This window comes from Dermacentor variabilis, chromosome 10 (genome assembly GCF_050947875.1).
Source record: "Dermacentor variabilis isolate Ectoservices chromosome 10, ASM5094787v1, whole genome shotgun sequence".
NCBI classification, from domain to species: domain Eukaryota; kingdom Metazoa; phylum Arthropoda; class Arachnida; order Ixodida; family Ixodidae; genus Dermacentor; species Dermacentor variabilis.
The window spans coordinates 40,472,235-40,494,384 of record NC_134577.1 but is presented as its reverse complement, the minus strand read 5'-3'; the positions used below and the strand labels follow the sequence as shown (position 1 = coordinate 40,494,384).

Here is a 22,150-nt window from a genome sequence, read left to right as displayed (position 1 = left end):
GAAAGATCCTGTATAGAAAAAAAAACATAATTCTATGGCCTGTAAAACGTCTACCCAGCCCTGTTTTTACTTCGCTAATAAGTGGTCACTGGAAGCACCTATCACTACCTCAACAAACGCAGAAACAGTGACACTTATTGAGGCGAAGAATACATAAATATAACGAAAAATCCTGTATAGGAAAAAACATAAGCCTGTAGACCTTTACAATGTCTTCCCAGCCCTGCTCCCACTTATCTAAGAAGCTGTGACTGGACGCACCTATCGCTACCTATGCAAACGCACATATAGTGACACTTATTTAGACGAAGATTACATAAGTTAGCGAAAAATCACGTATAGGAAAAAACATAAGCTTATAGTCAGTTAGAATGTCTGCCCAGTGCTGTTCTTACTTCTATAAAGTCTGTAATTGCACGCACCTGTCACTACCTCTGCAAAGACACATAGACTGACAAATATTTAGGCGAAGAATACATAAATTAACGAACTATTCTGTATAAAAAAAAATAAAGCTTATAGACCATCAGAATGTCTGCCCAGCCCGGTTCTTACTTCTCTAATAAGCTGTAACTGGACGCACCTATCACTACCTCTCCAAACGCACATAGAGTGACGCTCACATAGGCGAGAAATACATAAAATAAAGAAAAATCATGTATAGGAAAAAACAGAAGCTTATAGCCAGTTAGGATGTCTACCCAGTGCTGTTCTTATTCTATAATATTTGTAATTGCACGCACCTGTCACTACCTCTGCAAATTCACATAGACTGACACATATCTAGAAAAAAAATACATAAATTAACGAAAACTGCTCTATAGGGAAAAAACATAAGCCTATTCACCATTAAAATTTCTTTCCCCCCCCCCCATCCCCAGTTCATACTTCCAAAAAAATCTAAGTTGACGCACCTATCACTACTTCTTCAAACGCAAATACAGTGACACTTATATAGGTGAAGAATACGTAAATTAACGCAAGATCCTTTATAGGAAAAAAGCATAAGCTTATGGACCCTTAGAGTGTCTTCCCAATCCTGTTCCAACATCTTTAAAAAGCTGTAACCGGACGCACCTATCACTACCTCTGCAAACGCACATATAGTGACACTTGTTTAGGCAAAGAATGTATCCAAATGAACATCCCGTATAGAAAAAAACATAGGGCAATTGACCAATAAAATGTCTGCCCCCCCCCCCCCCCAGAATGTTCTTACTTCTATAATAAACTAACTGGACGCACCTATCACTACCTCTCCAAATGCACATAGAGTGACACTCATATAGGCGAAGAATACGTAAAACAACTAAATATCTTGTATAGGAAAAAACATAAGCCTACGGCCCGTTATAATGTCTGCCCAGCCCTGTTCTTATTTGCTTAAATCTGTAAGTGGACTCATCTATCACTACCTCTGCAAACGCACATTGACTGACACTTACTTAGCGGCAGCACACATAAATTAAACAAAAATTCTGTATAGGAAAAAACATAGGCCTATAGACCATTATAATGTATTCCCGGTCCTATTCCTACTTCTCTAAAAAGCTGTAACTGGACGCACCTATCGCTACCTCTTCAAGCACACATATAGTGACACTTATACAGGCAAAGAATAAATAAATTAACGAAAAATCATGTATAGGAAACAACATAAGACCATGGCCTCTTAAAATGTCTTCCCAGCCCTGTACCTACATCTCCAAAACTCCCTAAATCGACGCACCAATCACTTCCTTAGCCAACGCACATATAGTGACACTTATACAGGCAAAGAATACATAAGTATAACGAAAGATCCTCTATAGGGAAAAACATAAGCATAAAGACAATTAGAATGTCTTCCCAGCACTGTTCCCACATCTTTAAAAAGCTGTAACTGGGCGCACCTATCACTACCTCTGCAAACGCACATATGGTGAAACTTATTTAGGTGAAGAATACATAAATTAACTAAAAATCCTGCATAAGGAAAACATATGCCTATAAACCATTACAATGTCTTCCCAGCCCTGTTCCTACTTCTTTACAAATCTTTTTCTGGACGCACCTATCTCTACCTCTGCAAACGCACATATAGTGACACTTATTTACGTGAAGAATACATAAAAATGAAAATCCTCTATAGCAAAAAACAAAACGCTATTTACCAATAAAATGTCTGCCCAGAATGTTCTTACTTCGATATTAAGCTGTAAGTGGACGCACATATCACTACCTCTCCTAACGCACATATAGTGACACTTATACAGGCAAAGAATAAATAAATTAACGAAAAATCATGTATAGGAAACAACATAAGCCTCTTGATCATTAAAATGTCTTCCCAGCCCTGTTCATACTTTTATAAAAAGTTGTATCTGGACGCCCCTGTCACTACCTGTGCAAACGCACATATATTGACACCTGTTTAGGCTAAGAATGCGTAATTTAACGAAAAATCCTGTATAAGACAATACATAACCTTACTGACCATTAAAATGTCCTCCCAGCCCTTTTCCTACTTCTCTAAAATCTGAATGGACACACCTATTACTACTTCTTCAAACGCAAATACAGTGACACCTATTTTGGCGAAGAATACATATATTAACGAAAAATCCTTTATTGGAAAAAACATGAGCCTTTATACCATTAGAATATCTTCCCAGCCCTCTTACTACTTTAAAAAGCTGTAACAGGACGCACCTATAACTTCCCCTGCCAAAGTACCTATCGTGACACTTATTTAGGCAAAGAATGCATAAATTAACGAAAAATCCTGTATAGGACAAAGCATAAGCCCTTAGACCATTAGAATGTCTTCCCAGCCCTGTTTCTGCTTCTCTAAAAAGAAGTGGACGCACCGATCACTCCCTTAGCCAACGCACTTAGGGTGACACTCACATAGGCGAAGAATACATAAATTAAAGAAAAATTCTGAATGGGAAAAAACATAAGCCTACAGACCATTAACATGTCTTCCGAGCCCTGCTCCTATTTCTTTAGAAGGCTGTAAGTTGATGCACCTATCGCTACCTCTGCAAACGCACATATAGTGACAGTTATACAGGCAAAGAATACATAAATTAACGACAAATCCTGTATAGGAAACAACATAAGCCTATGGCACGTTAGAATGTCTTTCCAGCCCTGTTCCTACATCTCTAAAACGCTCTAACTGGACGCACCGATCACTCCCTTAGTCAACGCACATAGAGTGCCACTTATTTAGGCGAAGGATATATCAATTAACAAAAAAATACTGTACAAGAAATACATCAGACTATAGCCAATTCGAGTGTCTTCCCAGTCCTGTTCCTACTTCTTTAAAAAGCTGTAACTGGACGCACCTATCACTACCTCTACCAACGCACATACAGTTGCACTTATTTAGGCGAAGAATGCATCAATTAACGAAAAATTCCGTATGGGAAAAAGTATAAGCATATAGACCATTAAAATGTCTGCCCAGCCCTGTTCTTACTTCTTTAAAAAGCTGTAACTGGACGCATGTATCACTACCTATGCAAACGCACCTATAGGGACACTTATTATAGCTAAGACTACACAATTTAACGAAACATCCAATATAGGAAAAACTGAAGCCTTTAGACCATTAGAATGTTTGCCCAGTCCTGTTCTTACTTCTATTAAATCTGTAATTGGACGCATCTATCACTGCCTCTGCAAAGTCACATACAGTGATACTTAGGCGAAGAACACGTATACTAACGAAAAATAACGGATAAAATAGCGGATAAAACATAAGTCTATAGACCATACGAATGTCTGTCCAGCCATGTATTTACTTCTCTAATAAGCTGTAACTGGACTGACCTATCACTAGCTCTAAAAAACCCGCATATACTGACACTTACTTAGGCGAAGAATACATAAACTAATGAAACTCCAGTATAGGAAAAAGCAAAGGCCTATGGCCCGTTAAAATGTCTGCCCAGCCCTGTTCTCACTTCTCGAATAAGCTGTAACTGGACGCACCTATCGATACCTCTCCAAACGCACATAGGATGACACTTACTTAGCCGAAGAATACATAAATTAACGAAAAATCCTGTATTGGAAAAAACTTTAAACGTATAGCCCGTTAGAATGTCTGCCCAGCCCTGTTCTTACTTATCTAAAAAGCTATAAGTAGACGCACCTATCAATACCGCTGCAAAGGCTCATACATTGACACTCATTTAGGTGAAGAATACGTCAATTAATTAACCATCCCGTATAGGAAAAAACAAGCCTATAGCCCATTATAATGTCTGCCCAGCCCTGTTTTTAATTTTCTAAAATATATAACTGGACGCACCTATCACTACCTCTGCAAACGAACATAAAGTGACACCTATTTAGGCGAAGAATACATACATTAACGAAAAATCCTGTATAGGAAAAGAAAGCCTATCGCCCGTTATAATGTCTGTCCAGCCCTCTTCTCATTTCTCTAAAATCTGTGACTGGAGGCACCTATCGCTACCTATGCAAAGGCACAGAGAGTGACGCTTATTTAGACGAAGAATACATATATTAACGAAAAATTCTGTATAGGAAAAACATAAGAGTATAGCCCGCTAGAATGTCTGCCCAGTCTTGTTGTTACTTCTATAAAGTCTGTAATTGCACGCACCTACACTGCCTCTGCAAACGCATAGAGTAACACCTATATAGGTGAAGAATGCACAAATTAACGAAAAGTCCTGTATAGGAAAAAACATAGGCCTATGGCCCTTCAGAATATCTTTGCAGCCTAGTTCCTACTTCTTTAAAGAAAGCAGTAATTGGATGCACCTATCACTACCTCTGCAAACGCACATATAGTCACACTTATTTATCGAAAGAATACATAAATATGCGAAAAATCCTGTATAGGGAAAAACAAGCCCATGGCCCGTTACTATGTCGTCGTAGCCCTCCTATCATCTAAATAGCTGTAAGTGAACGCACCTATCACTACCTCTCTAACGCACATTTAATGACACTTATTTAGGCGAACACATAAATTAACAAAAATCCTGTATATGAAAAAACACAAGTGTATAATAGCCCGTTAGAATGTCTGCTCAGCCCTGTTCTTACTTTCCTAAAATCTGTAAGTGGCTGCACCTATCACCACCTCTGTAACCGAACATGCAGGGACACTTATTTAGGCGAAGAATATAAAGAATAATGAAAAATCCTGTATAGCAAAACAACATAGGTCTATAGACAATTCGAATGTCTTCCTAAGCCCGTTCCCACTTCTGTAATTGGGTGCACCTATCACTACCTTTGCAAACGCACATACAGTGACACCTATCTAGGCGAACAATACATAAATATAACGAAAGATCCTTTATAGGAAAAACATAAGCCTTAAGACCATTAGAATGTCGTCCCAAGCCTGTTCCCACTTCTCTAATAGGCTGTAACTGGACGCACTTATGACTGCCTCTGCAAACGCACATATAGTGGCCCTTATTTATGTGAAGAATACATAAACTAACTAAAAATCCTGCATAAGAAAAACATATGCCTATAGACCATTACAATGTCATCCCAGCGCTGTTCCTACTTCTTTAAAAAGCTTTTTCTGGACGCACCTATTGCTACCTATGCAAACGCACATATAGTGGCGCTTATTTAGACGAAGAATACATAAATTAGCGAAAAATCCTCTATAGAAAAAAACATAAGCTTATAGCCAGTTAGAATGTCTGCCCAGAGCTGTTCTTACTTCTATAAAGTCTGTAATTGCACGCGCCTGTCACTACCTCTGCAAACGCACATAGACTGAGACATATTTAGGCGAAGAATACATAAATTAACGAACTATTCTGTATAGGAAAAAATAAAGCTTATAGACCATTAGAATGTCTGCCCAGCCCGGTTCTTACTTCTCTAATAAGCTGTAACTGGACACACCTATCACTACCTCTGTAACCGAACATGCAGGGACACTTATTTAGGCGAAGAATATAAAGAATAATGAAAAATCCTGTATAGCAAAACAACATAGATCTATAGACAATTAGAATGTCTTCCTAACCCCGTTCCTACTTCTGTAATTGGGTGCACCTATCACTACCTTTGCAAACGCACATACAGTGACACCTATCTAGGCGAACAATACATAAATATAACGAAAGATTCTTTATAGGAAAAACATAAGCCTAAAGACCATTAGAATGTCGTCCCAAGCCTGTTCCCACTTCTCTAATAAGCTGTAACTGGACACACCTATCACTACCTCTCCAAACGCACATGGAGTGACACTCACATAGGCGAAAAATACATAAATTAAAGAAAAGTCATGTATAGGAAGAAACGTCAGCCTATAGGCCCTTAGAATGTCTGTCCAAACCCTTTCCTACTTCTGTAGAATTTATAATTGGACGAACTTATCACTACCTCTGGAAACGCACATAGAATGACACATATTGAGGCGAAGAATAGATAAGTTAACGAAAAAATTTGTATATTCAATAACATAAGCCTATTGACAATGAAAATGTCTTCACAGCCCTGTTCCTACTTCTTTAAAAAGCTGTAACTGGAGGCACCTATCGCTACCTCTGCAAACACACATATATTGACACTTATTTAGGCGAAGAATATAAAGAATAACTAAAAATTCTGTAGAGGAAAAAACATAAGCCTATGACCAGTTACTACGTCTTCCCAGCTCTCTTATTACTTATCTAAAAAGCTGTAACTGGACGCACCTATCACTACCTCTACAAATGCACATAGAGTGACACCTATTTTGGCGAAGAATACATAAATTAGCGAAAAATCTTGTATGGGAAAAACATGAGCCTATATACCATTACAATGTCTTCTCAGCCCTGTTCCTACGGCTCTAAAGGGCTGTAACTTGACGCACCTATCACTACCTCTACAAATGCACATAGAGTGACACCTATTTTGGCGAAGAATACATAAATAACGAACGATCCTGTATGGGGAAAAAACATAAGCCTATATACCATTACAATGTCTTCTCAGCCCTGTTCCTACGGCTCTAAAAGGCTGTATTAGGACGCAGCTGTCACTACCTCTGCAAACGCATATAGAGTGACACTAATTTAGGCGATATCTTGAGAAGCCAACAAACACTGACACCAAGGACAACATAGGGGAAATTACTTGTGCTTAATAAATGAAGTAAAGTAACGATAAATTAATGGAAATTAAAGTGGATGAAAGAACAATTTGCCGCAGGTGGGAACCGAACCCACAACCTTCGCATTTCGCGTGCGATGCTCTACCAATTGAGCTACCGCGGCGTCGTTTCCGCGTCCACTTTATTGGGTATTCATGTGTACTAGTAGAACCCTGGGAGTGTTAACCAGCGCCACCACTCACAGACCTTGGCGGCGGACTATAGAACGCCCTTTTTGCCGCAGGCGTCACGAGAACGTGATCTTTTTGGGAGAAGGCAACTGGTGAATAAACCCACATATGCTACCTGAAGGCATCAATGTTGCTGGATTCGAGACCCTCGTTATGTAATAAACGAGAAGAAAGGAGTTTAACCGAGGGGCCCGATTTTTATAAGTCATATCATGAGAAGCCAACAAACACTGACACCAAGGACAACATAGGGGAAATTACTTGTGCTTAATAAGGAAGTAAGGTAACGATAAATTAATGAAAATTAAAGTGGATGAAAAAACAACGACGCCGCGGTAGCTCAATTGGTAGAGCATCGCACGCGAAATGCGAAGGTTGTGGGTTCGGTTCCCACCTGCGGCAAGTTGTTTTTTCTTCCACTTTCCATTATTTCCATTATTTATCGTTACTTTACTTCATTTATTAAGCACAAGTAATTTCCCCTATGTTGTCCTTGGTGTCAGTGTTTGTTGGCTTCTCATGATATGACTTATAAAAATCGGGCCCCTCGGTTAAACCCCTTTCTTCTCGTTTACTAATTTAGGCGAGGAATACATAAATAAACGAAAAATCCTGTTTAGGAAAAAACATAGGCCTATAGACCAATAGAATCTTTTCATACCTGTTGCTACTTCTCTCAAAAGCTGTAACTGGACGCACCTGTCAATACCTCTGCAAACGCACATGTAGTGACACTATACACGCATTTGGGAAAATTGATTTTCACGGAAGAACATAACACTATAGCCCACCAAAATGTCTCCACAGCCCTGTTCACACATTTACAAAAAGCTTTAACTGGCTGCTCTTATCACTACGCCTGCAGATGAACATATAGAAGCCCTAATTTAAGCGAACTATACACAAATTTGAGAAAATTGCTTTTAGCGGTAGAACCTAAGACTATACACCACTATAATGTCTCCACAGGCCCTTTCACACTTCTACAAAAAGCTTTAACTGGCCGCTGTTATCACTACGCCTGCAAATGAACATATAGAAGCCCTAATTTAGGCGAACTTTACAAGAAATTGAGAAAATTAATTTTCGCGTAAAATACTTCAGACTATAGCCCGTTAGAATGTCCGAACCACCCACTTCTCACTTCTGTAAAAAGCGGTAACTGGACGCACATATCACTACTTAGACAAATGCACGTATAGTGACACCCATTTACGTGAAGCACAAACAAATTTTCGAAAATTGCTTTCTGCCGAAAGACCACAACATTCTAGCCCGTTAAACTGTCCGTACAGCCCTGTTCTACCTCCCTTCTTTGAGAAGTTGAAACAGGACTCACATACGACTACCCTGCAGATAGATATTGTGAGACTAATTAAGTTAACAATGCACGAATTTTCGAAAATTGTTTTTCGCGGGAAGAACATAAGCCTACAGTTTATAACAATATCCCCACAGACCTGTTCTCACTTCTCAAAAAAGCTGTAGCTGGAGGCACATATCACTATACCCCTCAAAATGCACGTATAGCTATACTAACTTGAGGGAAGAATACACGAATTTGGGGAAATTTCTCTTCATCGATAGAACATAAGCCTAACTCGCGTTACAATGTCCGCATAGGTCTGTTCTCACTTCTCTAAAAATATGTTTAATCGAACACGCGAATTCTCGAAAATTGCTTTTCCTACAGGAAAGTAAGCCTTAACCCCGTTAGAATGTCTGCACTGCCTCTTCTGAGTTTAAACAGTCGAAACAGGACGGACATATCATTTCACCTATAAATGAACCTATAATGACAATAATTTCGGCGAAGAATACACGAATTTTAAAAAATTATTTTCGCGTAAAGAACAAAAGATTTTAGCTCGTTGGAATGATTACACAATCCTGTTCTGCCTTCTCTAAAAGCTGTAAGTGGACAGACATATCTACCTCTCAAATGCACTTATAATGACGATAACTTAAGCGAGAAATACACGAATTTGCGAAAATTGCCTTTCGTGGAATAACAGAAGCCCATAGCCTCTTAGAATATCCACATAGCCCCTTTATGACTTCTCGAAGAAGCTGAAACTGGACGCGCATAATACTACCTCAACAAATACATGTATAGTGATACAAATTTAAGCGAAGGATATGCAAATATTGAGACATTGCTTTTTCTGAAAGAACGCAAGTCTATAGCCCGTTAGAACGCCCCCACAGCCCTGTTCTCAATGCTCAAAAAAGCTGAAATTGGGTGCACATATCACTACCCCTGTAAGTGCACATATACTGACTCCCATTTAAGAATACAAAAATGTTCGACAATTTCTTTGCTTGAAAATAGATCATGTCTACAGCCCCTTATATTGTCCGTACCAGGCCTATTTTCACTTCTCCAAAAGAGCCCTAAGTGGATGCACATATTACTTTCACTGCAAACGAACATACAGCCACTGTAATCTTAGTGAATACACGAATTTGCGAAAGTTTCTTTTCCTGGAAGAAACATAAGCCTATAGCCCATTAGCCTTTCCGCAACGCCCTAGTCTCCCTTCTCCAAAGCACTGTAACTAGACGCACATATCACTACCTCTCCAATGCAGATTTAGCAACACTCATTTTACCGAAGGATTCACTGATTTATGAAAATAAGTTTTCGCGAAAAGAACACAATCTTTTAGCCCGTTAGAATGTCCGCACAGCCCTGTTCTCACTTCTATCAAGACCCTTAATTGGATGCACATAACACTACTTTTGCAAATGCATCTAGAGAGACTCGCGCTTAAGCGAAGAATACGCGAATTTTCGAAAATTGCTTTTCTTCGAAAAAAGAAATAAACCAGTAGTCTGGTCAGCATTAAATGGCAATGAATTTGAAGTTGAGAGTGTGACGAAGCGGCGAAAATAATTCTGTCCTTCTAGGCACAAGTTGAAAACTGAAGCGCCCCTCGAATGTCGCGCTTGTAACTCGAACTTTTTTGTTGCAATTCAAAACGCGAACGATGGCTGCTATATAATTTATCGTTCTTTTTTTTTAGCTTCTGCAGTGCTCCCGAATATTTAAAGGCGGTGATGTCACAAGAAAAAACTGGTCACCGGAATGCTCTCTAGCATTACCAGTTTGGGCAGCAAGCATTCAAATAGGTTCGGAAAATGTAAATCGCGAGCTCTCTACTCGTAGAAAAAATTTCTGGCTACGTGTCATCTGCCATCAATCGGCTCATGAGCAACATTCATAATCGGAATAGGGCGAACAAGGCGGCGCTGTTCCCATTATGAATGTATACCAACTCGCCCAACTTGCCACGTTAATACATGAGCAATAGTCAACAGGTGGCTTCAGTTCCGCAGAACATCTCAGCAAAAATGTGCCGCGCTAAACCGAAAAGGACAGTCATTAAGGAGCAACTGCGGAAGAACTTTCGTTTTGTCCTGTAGCTGTTTGGTACTAATAGCGCTTGTTTCTTCACAGCGACTGCAGAGAAAGTGCATTTACCTCTCGTCCGCCGTGGAATGGAGAGACGTCCGCCGTGGAATGGAGAGAGATCGCCCCTGTCTTGCTCCCAGTGTTGCCGGGCCGCACTGCAGCGCAGCTCGCCTTTTGTTCTTTCCTCAGCTTTTTTCCGACGCTGCCGGAACGTTCGAGTGCGCAGAAAGAAAATGCTTAACTGCATAACACACGAGAGAAAAAAAAAACATTCACGTGCAAAGAGAGCCGCAGGAGCAGACGAACAAAGTGCAGCAGAAGTAATACGAGCGAGAGCGCCATCCTCTGGCTCAACAAATGAAGCGACTAAATAAAGATACAGGTCGGCGAAAGAGAAAACAGCTGAAAACACATTTTCGCGCATAATTGCTTCACTTTATCACTACGTAGGTTGAAGAGCTCAAGCCGCATGTGCAAAGGGCACTGAAGTTTCCTGTGGCTACCAGCGTCACGACGGCGCCTTATTGCCGATACCGAAACTAGCCCCACTACCCTCCCACTGGATAAGCTAACTGCAAACTGCAGTGAAGGAAAGAAAAAACGCCTAGCTGAGGACATGCGAGCGATCTGTTCACGCGTTGCGCACGAGGGGGAGCTACTATCGCCGCGCATGCGCACAGCGTTTCTGAGGGGCCGCTAGACTCAGCTGACAGCGCATACCTAAAGCCACATGCTGCCGTGCCTGTTTAGCGAACTAGGTGAAGCACAGCTCTTATGTTTCGCTGAAGTAAAAAAAGAAACGTGTCGTGCGCGACGAATCACAAATGTTTCGTGTCCATAGCATAACTACAACATATGTAGAATATTACATATTCGAAGCGCTTCGAAGCCTTATATTGCCGCAATTTGCTATATTTACAAAAGTACTAAGACGACTCCACAAGACACCAAATTCGAATTCGGCTAATTTATTTCCGTCGCTAAGTGCAGTGTGTGGCAAAACTTTCACTTTCCTAGTTTTAAAAGAAGAATTGTAATGAATTACTGAACCTTCGTTTTTTTTCCTCACTTTCTTGCGTTCTACCAAACTCGCAGTTGGTTTCTCTTGTGTCCTCGGTGAACAAAACGAGACAAATTATTCAGGTTTTGTTAAAATAAGGAGCAGGTTATGGTTAATGCACACGCAAAGTTCGAAATGTGTGGGTTTATTGCGACGTTTGAAAAGAATTGCGTAATAGAGCCTTCCAGAGCATGTATAACTTCTACAAGCAGAGCAAAATTTTGCACGCAGCCGTTGCATAAGTACAAATGTCACCAAGATGAACGTTATCAAAAATAGGCGGACTACTATGCAAAAATTGGTGTGCAAAATTGAACGCGTGTGAATTACCTACAGTTTTAACAAAACAAAACAAAAATCTTTACAAGGTGTTTACACATGTCACGCTGTCATCGTTAGCTACTTTTCCGAGCGCCCGGGAAGAACCGCAACTCACATTGATCATATTTATCACATTTGATGGGTACCTTGCCTGCAATGTGCCCTTACTGCTATATTTATGTACATTAGAAACATTATTGTAGGGTAGCCAACCGGACGTTATTCTGGTTAACCTCCCTGCCTTCTACTTATCTCTTTCCCTCCTCCTTAGAAACATTATTCAATCCTCTTTTTTGCAGTATTCTCGATCCGTGATAATACGTTCACCTACTGTGCCCCGTAAACGTAAAGGGGCAGGCACCGTATTTCTATTTGGTGAAATTAAAGGTAGGGTAGTGGGTAATGTGTAGACAAAGTTCGAAGTTGGCGCCTTTATTGTGGGTTTTACAATAAGTTACATATGCAAGCGCTCCAGAGTGTTATGAGTGTTTTGCGAGAGCGTAGAATTTATTCCGTTTCCCTGGTAGAACAACAAACGCCACCGAGATGAAACATAACGAGAAGAAGGGAAAGGCTATGGCAAATGTTTGTGCGAAGTTAGATGCGTGTGAAACAACTACTGTTTTTGCTAAAAAATTGAGCAAGTGCTCAAAAGTGGCATACTGCCGTTATCAGCTATGCTTCTCAATAACCCGAGAAAACTATTTTAAACCAAGTTTATCGTTATTCTAAAAGCGGGTCAGGTTCACTTCGATGTGAGCTAAGCCTATCGACATGCTGAGCACGACAGCCACAAGTTTACAAGACGACGGCGACATGAACACTGTGTGATGGTGGCTATGACGTCGATGGCTTGACTGCTTAGGTTCTTTGGCAGGAAAATAATTCTCCAGAAATCATCGACCATGACTGTCAAAGCAAGCCAATAGCCCAAACAAACAAACGAATAAACTAACGAACTAACCAATGAAAGAAGGAATAGACTAACCATGGGTCAAACGAATAATTCAACGAGCCAATATACGAACTACTGAAAGAGCGAAACAACGAACGAAAGTACAAGCTAATGAACTAAACTAACGAATCGAACCAACAAACTTACTTACGATTGAACCAACAACCAATCAACCAACGTTTTCCTTGTCGAATCCGACCACAGACCATTCACCACAGAACAATTACGAAAACGAACTCAAGAGGCAAAAATGATATTCACTTAGAAATTGAACCATCAACATTTTACAGAACGCTCTACTGCAGTCGCCACCACCGCTGTTTAAGCATCATCGTCAATGACGACGCACGCCCGATTCATGTTGAGTCGCTACTTTTTCCTGCCATGACAATTAAGCGGTCATGTCACCGACGACATAGCCACCACGACGCCGTCATGTCAACGTCGTTGTGTCACAACATTGTCGTTGTGCTCAGAATGTCGCTGGCATTGATTATTATTAATATTATTATTATTATTAGTAGTAGTAGTAGTAGTAGTAGTAGTAGTAGTAGTAGTAGTAGTAGTAGTAGTATAATTACGTGACAAGAGAAGTGAAAACAAAATTCAGAAGTGAACAGAAGACAGAATATTCATACTGCACAAAAACAAGTTTCAAGGATCGTGCGCAGGGAAAAGAGGCACGGGCAGAAAAGAATATTATACGATGCATTGGGTCTCACTAATAATGTAGAAAAAGCAAGCGAATTGCGACTGTTCCTCATTTCACCCTGTTTCGTTGACCTACGCCAGGGACATTCTCTCCCGTAAAGGCTTCAAATATTCTCAGGGACGTGAGCACGTAGCTACAACAGCAAAGCGCCCCATGTAAACGCCTAGGAAAAGCTGTCAAACCGCACTTTCTCGAGATTAACAACTGCCTCGAATATGTCCCGAATACGTGTCATGAGTAATGTGTCCTACTTCTCTGTGCACACACCTGTCATCAGCACTCTTTCCTCGATGAGCATCACACGCTGCCTTCGTCCTCGTGACATCGCTACGCAGATGTGCCACAGTGTGCACATCCGCCTGATTTTGTGGTTGCATTTCTAAAAACCTTCTTAACGTTGTAGTTCAATACAAAAATTATAAGAGGTGAAAGTTGTGCATAACTTGGCGAAACTAACCGTTTCTATAAAGAAATTGGTATAGGAAGAAAGAGTTTGGCCTCCTGTGATTTTGGACCATGCCGCCAATCTTTTGATCAGCAGCATACTAGGTCGCTGGAACAGCTGGCCACCAGGTTGACCCGGCAGGCAGCAAGACACCAGGCCGCCAGGACTGCCATCCACTTGGTCCGCAGGGCAAGCAGCAAGACACCAGGCCGCAAGAACTGCCATGCACATGCTCCGCAAGGCAGGCAGCAAGGCACCAGGCCGCTGGGGGACCTTTTAACCACGATCACAGGGCGGGTGGAGAGTCAGCAGGACTCTAACACAACTGGTGATCACGTTTGTAATGCGGGAAGGAACATACCAGGCCGCTAGAACAGCCAGCAACAAGATCCGCACGTCGGGCAGCAACACAGCAGGCAGCTAGAAGATCTTGCCACCAAGTACACAGAGCGGCCAGCATGATAGCAGGTCTCTAGAAGAGCTGGCCACCTGGTCCACAGGGCGGACAAGTTGCCAGACCTCTATAACAGCTGCCTGGAAGTTCTGCAGTGCGGGAAGCAAGGCACCAAAATGCTATAAGAGCTGGCCACAAGGTCCATAACGCGGATAAAAGTGCACAAGGCTGCAAGAGAACAGGTGGCCACCAGGTCCGTAGGGCCAGCAGAAAGACAGTACGTAAGAACTTATGGCCACCAGGACCGCATGGTAGGTAGGAAGACACTCAGCCGCTAGAACCACCCATTCAGCCTAGCTGTGGTGAAATATGTTAATTGAATAGCGGCATCTACCGTCACAAACTCAACTACACAAGTTCGCCTGAAGGTTGGTAAGAAACCTCGTTCTCTCAACACAGTAGCCCAAAGTTAAGCACATTAGATCTTGGAGTACCCCCCATGGCCCACATTAGCATGAAAGAGGACAAATACACATTTAAAAAAAACGACAGACAAACAAACCTACCGCAAAGGGGGTGAAGTTTCTGAAGAATGCTAAGCTCAGTAACTGGAAGCCACACTCTTTCCACACTAGAGTGCACAGAACTATGTATTATATTATCGTTGTAGGCTTTGAGTTGTGTCCTAATCTTTTCGAGTGCACTGACTTTAGAGAATGTGGGGTCAATATAATTCGTTAACCCAAAGCGAATCAGGGCCCAACCTAGTCACATCTCTGATTATCTTCTCGTTTGAGAATGTGCGGCTTCAATTAAATAATGACCAATGGCAAGCATGGGCAGCACCTTTACGCCGAATAGGCTAGCGTCACCATTGATAAAGAAGCATCGAAACCTGTAATGTGCTTCGTTTTTGCAGCAGCTTTAAATTATTGGATATAATAAGCGAAAGCCACTCCGTGAATATGAGGGGCGCCGTAGTGGGTAGCTGCAGACAAATTTTTACCAGCGATTATGTGGGAAGAAAGCGAAATACGTAGAGAAGACAGATTTCACTGCTGATATGCTGGAGTGAAAATGTAGTCATTGAAGTAGTGTGCACGATTGGTCCATAATAATAGAAAGTTCGTTGGAAAACAGCCTCGAAAGCGCACGCATACTGTGAACAACGCAGATTCTTTCGCGCTATTCTTCAATTACCTTCAATGGGAGGCAACGCACGTCGACTATTTTATTCCTACCATGTTCCTCATGCGATCACTCACTGGATAAGTTCTAATTTACCCAGTCTGCACTTGTTTTCAGGTAGCATAATGGACATTAGTCACGTAGCATAATTGTGGCTGTGCTAATTATAACTTTTTATTTACAATAGCGTCTTCCTCACGCATAACTGCTAAGCGTTATAAGAAACGTTGGCGCACTGGAGTTTAGAGAGCGTCAAATCGTTTTTACGAAATTACGTTTGCAGAGTAAAAGGCAACAGAAATATTAATATGCAATAAGTCACGTCTTCGATAAGCTCACCTTGCTGGCCTGGCTGTTATAGTCGGCCACCGTGCTGCCTTCCCCGCTGGTCCTGGTGGCGATGCAGGAAATACCAGTGTCGTCTTTGCTGATGGGTGTCTCACATGATGAGGTTGATCTCGTGTCGCTCGTTCGCGGCACCGTTGAAAAACAAAAAAAAAACATGGCACACGTATGTGAGAAGCACGGAGATAGAGATGTGGACGTGAAGCCTTGGAGTTCTATTCTGAACACCGTCAAACGCCTCCATGACCTATCGAAAATTGCAGTTTATCAACAGTCTTGAGCACTCCGAGAAGTATACCTTAATATGTGACGCATTTTTGTTGGGAGAAAAAGACATCGACACTTCTATTGGCGTCTCCCTCGCGTATGGTATCTAGTAAATCTAGTATCTAGTAATCTAGTAAATGAAAAGGCAGGACAAGTAACCCCGCTTGTGCCCGCAATTTATAGTGTGCCGTTAGTTTTTTGCTTTCGTCGTTTTGCAAAAGAAGGCGGGTATAGTGGGTCGATCCCTTACTGGGATAGTCTCACTACTTTCGCAAGATTCCGCGAGACTCGCCACCGGACTCAATGAAGCATACGGCCCGCAGTCCTGTTCACACTGCGCCGTGAGCTTGCTTTACACAGCGCCAGAAACGCACTCCGGGCTCAGGCATCAGATGTGTCGGACCTCGCCACGGAGGAGGCGCCGTTTACAGCGCGGGATCGACTTATTACCTACCACGACATCTGCACACCCTACCGATTAGACCGTTTAACCTTTCCGCCACTCATGGGCAAATCCCCGCGTACACTCTTAGCACGGTAACGTTTATTAGAGGGGTATATTCTCACAGATTTGTGCACCTTTAACTTACAAGTTACACATCAACCTTTACAAATTTAACTTCTATTAAAGGTAAGAAAGCGTGCACCTCAACTAGAGGTTACAACACTTTAACCTCTAGTATAGGCATACAGTTTTGAGTGCCTTTGCCTAAATATAAAGGTTACATTTACAATATACCGTTTGAACGATTAAAATGTTTACACAAAGCGGCTTGCAGGAGGTCCCAGATGGACACCGTGCTGCGCATGCTCCGTATATAGAGCCGGTGTCGCCTAGCAACGGGGACGCGGCTCTACTTTCTTTCGGGCTTCTTTCTGCGGTATGCTTCATAAAAGCCCGTTGCTCTGCGCATGCTCCGCCCAGGCAGTTGTCGCCTAGCAACAGAGGCGCGTCTCTTCCTTCTTTCGCGCTTCTTTCTGCTTGCGCCTCTTCTTTCTTGCGCGCTTCTTTCCGGGGCCGGATTAAGCAGACTACAACCGTGCGCGGAGAAATGTGAGCCTTCGCGGAGGAAGCCCCCCGGCCAGTCCTTTCCGGACGCTGCCTTTACATACGCTTGCGCTTCGAAATAGTTCACGTGTCCACCTCGTGCGGTTTCCGGGACAAAGGGTGTCCCTGTGTCTCTCTCAACCTAAGTGAAAAAAGAAAAGAAACATTGCGTTTTGCAGGCAACCTAGACCTTACGCATACCGCAACATCTCTTGTTTGACCTAAAAAATATTAAGACAAAATGCAGCCTACTACCCCAAAAAGTACAACAAAAGTGAGCGCGGGAGCTAGAGAAATTTCTTTACTTTCGAATAGGATATTGTAAGTGACAGATTCATATTCTTTTGGGCTACAGTTCTGTAGCTGCTAATCAATAAATGAGGCAAATTTTCGCTTTGCCAACTACAAGTGTTCAAACCTGTGGCTCACGCTGTTGCGGTTTTTATCCTCCTGCACATGCGTTTGTTTACTCGGTGGATTATTCCTAAGGTGTCATTTAGCATGCGAAAATGAAAAAATGCTGAATGATACCCTTGGTACAATCCACACAGTAAACGTAAATGCATGCGCAGGAGAAAAACAGCAACAGCACGGGTAAAGGGCCTGAACACATGTCGTTTTTCGTAAGCAAAGCAAAAAATTTGCTGCATTTATTGCTAAACAGCTACACAAATATCCAAAAACAGTATGCGTCTGTCATTTACTATGCCATTCGTAAGTAGAGATATGTACTCCCGCGCTCCTCCTTGTTGTGCTTTTTAATAGCTAGAGAATTTTTTGACTAGATATCATCGCAGTCGAAGAGATGTTACGGCTTGCGTAAGTTAAGTTGCCAGCAAAACGCAGTTTTTTTTCTTCTTTTTTTTTGCTTAGGCTGACAGAGACACAGGGACACCCTTTCCTGTGGAAACCACACGAGGTGGACAGGTGAACTATTTCGAAGCGCAACAACGTGTAAAGACAGTGTCCAAAAAGGACTGGCCGAGTGGCGTCCTCCGCGAGGGCTCACGTTTCTCCGCGCATGGTTGTCGGCTGCTTAATCCGACCGCGAAAAGAAGCGCGCAAGAAAGAAGAGGCGCAAGCAGAGAGAACCGCAAAAGAAGGAAATGACGCACCTCTGCTGTTTGGCGGCAGCCGGCTCGGTGTACCATGCGGAGATTTGGCCTTTCTGGAACAAAACCCAAGGTGGCGCCTCCCCGTTGCTAGGCCGCACCCTGCTCGTCGGACCATGTAAAGAGCGGGCCCACATGAAATTCTCTGAAAAAACAAAGAAACGCTCAACTAAATGTGGTATCAAAAGTTTACTTTCATTTAAATCACTTAAATCGTCATACTTCAGCCAACAAAGGGCTACTATGATACTAGTATACTAGTATCCCTTGGGATTTCTGACAAAATGAAACTCCCCGTGCGACACATTTTGAGCAAATATGTAACGGCAATGTGCCCAAAAATACAGTTTAAAACACAATTTGAACGCCTGAGGAGGAGGCACCGTTAGCTTGTATAAATAATTTGAGTATAAATTGACAGTTCCACAGGCAGTATAAGGTTAACTTCAGAATGCAACATCTTTATTTGAAAATACAACATAGAATACACCACAAATACAGCAGGCCTTGCTGGCACATGACTAGATCTGAAAATTTAAGACAATGCTATCACTAGCATCATATTACAGGAATTTAAAAAATCATATCACCGTGTTTCAGCCATGCTTGTCGTCAATGAATTCGTGTTAACTGTCCATGTAAAAACTTGTACTGCTGTCAGGAAGCAAGAAAACGAGGCAAAGATGCACACTTGTGTTCAGATCCACATTGGACACTACATAAAAAAAGCTTTACACATCCTGTGCAGGTCAATAAAGACGCTTCCAATGCAATGTAGCCAATGCAAAAAATATACAAAGTATTGGCTATAGGTGAACCTAAAAAAGGAGACTGGACCACAAGGCCATGCATGCATGCAGCCCATCTATACCTGAGCAACGTTTCCTTAGTGTTAGCATTGGCCACCACTGGCATCAAAACACAACTTGTTGCTCTTACAAACATCAGACAAAGCTTAACCAGGAGATGTGCAAAGTGCTGGCTTGTAGGGCGAAATGACAAAAGGCTGGAAGTGGTGATGCTTACAGCATAGTGAGCTCTCAGTTTAGATCCTTGTGACAATACAAACATGAAATCTTTTTAATTAAAATTACTACAAGACACATTTTACTGTCTCGCTAACAATGTCAAGGATGGGATTCAAGCTTCTTGAATGCACTACCTATTTAAAATCAATATTGAAAAAGGTCATTAGGACACTACTATGCATAGTACTGCACAATTACTCTATCATCTAGAGGCTAGCAGTTAGAATAACTCAGTGACAAAGCAAGGCCGCCATAATTCACATTGCACGAATTTAAGAATTTTGAGCAGCTAAATAAAATACTTGTACACAAGAGTAAGTGCCACTTGCATGAATGGATGTATTACCTCAGTAATTTTCAATAAAACAGTTATAAAAAAGGCATGCAAATGTAATGCACAAAATGATGCATCTATTCACCACCTCCTGGCAACAAGTGAACATTAATGCAAAGTGAAAATTGTTAACTAGACTTTGAGTCCAATCACATTCTTTTTCTTCAGAAGGGCAAAGAAACACTTTAATCTGTCATTTATGAGCCCTCTAGGTACAACATTGCTGGGAAGCACAAGTTTCTGCATCAGCGCCAGGAATGGTGCAAATGCATATGGATGATCGAGGTTCTTGATGTAGTAGGTTAAAATATAATAAATTACAGCTAGCTCCAGGCTGCCGTTCGAGACCCAGATTATTTCTTGCCTGCTGCCAGCATAAACACACGTATGCTCGCTGCATGTGTAGACGTGGGGAGCTGCAATCTGGATATCACCACTGGGCAATGGAGCCTACAAAGACAGTTAGAGCCTATAAACATTCGCCTATCAAACATTAAATATGCACAGTATAATGTGAACTGATGAAGTAAAATTTATAAAAAACGTGCAGTACTGCAGAGCACAACTCAACCCCAAAGAGCCCAACCATTCTACATCAAGGAAAATTAGAACTGGCTCACCTTTAGCTCTCATTATAGTAAGCATGCAGGAAAAAGCAATGAAATGTTATTTTACTAAAAGTAATCAGTATAATACTAATTTTCGCTTGTTTGCTGAACTATATACAACTGAAATCTCACTAAAGGATAATAGGAACGCTCCTGGAGGCTTTTCATAAGTTCTTGCTGGAAAGGGCTCACAGACGCCACTCCTGCGTCCCTACTATGTACACGTACAATGTAATTTCTCGTACATTACATACTCAACCACTCCCTGGCGCCGCGTGCAGGTCAGCGACAGCAGCAGCAGTGGAAAAGTCGAGGGAAGTGGCAAAGAAAGCTTCGCTTTAAAATATTTGATACACTATGCAATCAAAAAAGCTTTGGCTAACATTCCACATTATACTAACCATATTGCACCGAGGACAGACTAGATGTGCAAGCTTCCACAGTTTCATCTGACACTGAGTCCTCGAACACGGTGCCTGGCACATTGCATTGCGCCTTTGCCTCGGCTGCATTTTTCGTTTCTGAAATTATAGACGCAACGAAAGAACATTATTAGTGTTCACAAAGTAATGCAGAGCGCATTGCAGAGCTCTAGGCGAAAAAAAAAAACGCGTACATAAGCAAAATTCGTGCTAGAGCTATACAATATGTATTCTCCGGAACAACGTTGTATATAATTATACATCATTGTGCGAAATTTGAATGCAAGTTGTAAGAGAAGGGGTGACGTTGCGGTAAAAAGAGAATTGTGTATTCTTCGCAGTTAGTCAATGCTAACCACCAATTCCCATGTTAAATTATTGGCCCGTTTGACTAAAAGTAAATAGAAAAAACACGCATTTTTACCCAAAAAGCGAAGCACTAATAGCGATAGCAAAGCATTAGACCACTACTCAAACTAAGGTACGTATTTTTACCTGCCGTAACAGTAATCATTAGCTTACTAATAACCATGGTGTCACGCGAGCACAGGCATAAATGAACATATCTCATTTGACGACCGCGAACAATCGCTGTCAAGTTGGCTTGAAGAACGCAGAGGGGAGCGAACGTTTGTTTTGTTGCTCCCTTCAACGCGTCTCCGAACTTTTGAGATTACGCGACCTCCGGCACTACGCGCACCGAAAGAAAGCGGAAATGCAACCACGAGCCGCCTCGGCTTGCCCGACCTCTGCACACACCGGAGATTACCTCCAAGCCAGGGCGCGGGCAGTCACGCACCACCACAGCATGGCTAACGGAGGGTGCGCGAGGCAAGTTCTACAATACTGAACGATTTCTGTCAACTACGTCAGCCCAAAGCACGGTGTCAGTACAAGAAACGTATTGTTAAGGTCATTTAGTTGCCCTGACACAACTTATCCCGCCGACAAGCTCAATATTTTAGAAAGGTCTAATCCAATATTTGCACAAAATGACATCAGATTTAGCTCGATGTAAATCGAAGAGCATAAAGAAGCAAATATGTCAACAATAACTTTTTTCAGAAACACTTACGCGCAGCGAGAGCGTGCACTATGTCAAATGTTGAATTGCGAACTATAAAGAATTCACGTACTATCCACCTAAAAATAATTAAAAGCAAAAAT

General features: G+C 41.8%; 1 long non-coding RNA gene across 1 annotated transcript; it reads right to left on the bottom strand.

Moving 5' to 3' along the window:
* Positions 1-19,026: 19,026 nt before the first annotated feature.
* LOC142559497 (uncharacterized) lies at positions 19,027-21,078 on the bottom strand. Its single transcript, XR_012823134.1, has 2 exons — positions 20,963-21,078; positions 19,027-20,403 (listed from the first exon to the last, which is right to left on the bottom strand). It is a non-coding gene; the product is annotated as an uncharacterized LOC142559497 (long non-coding RNA).
* Between the last annotated feature and the right edge of the window lie 1,072 nt (positions 21,079-22,150).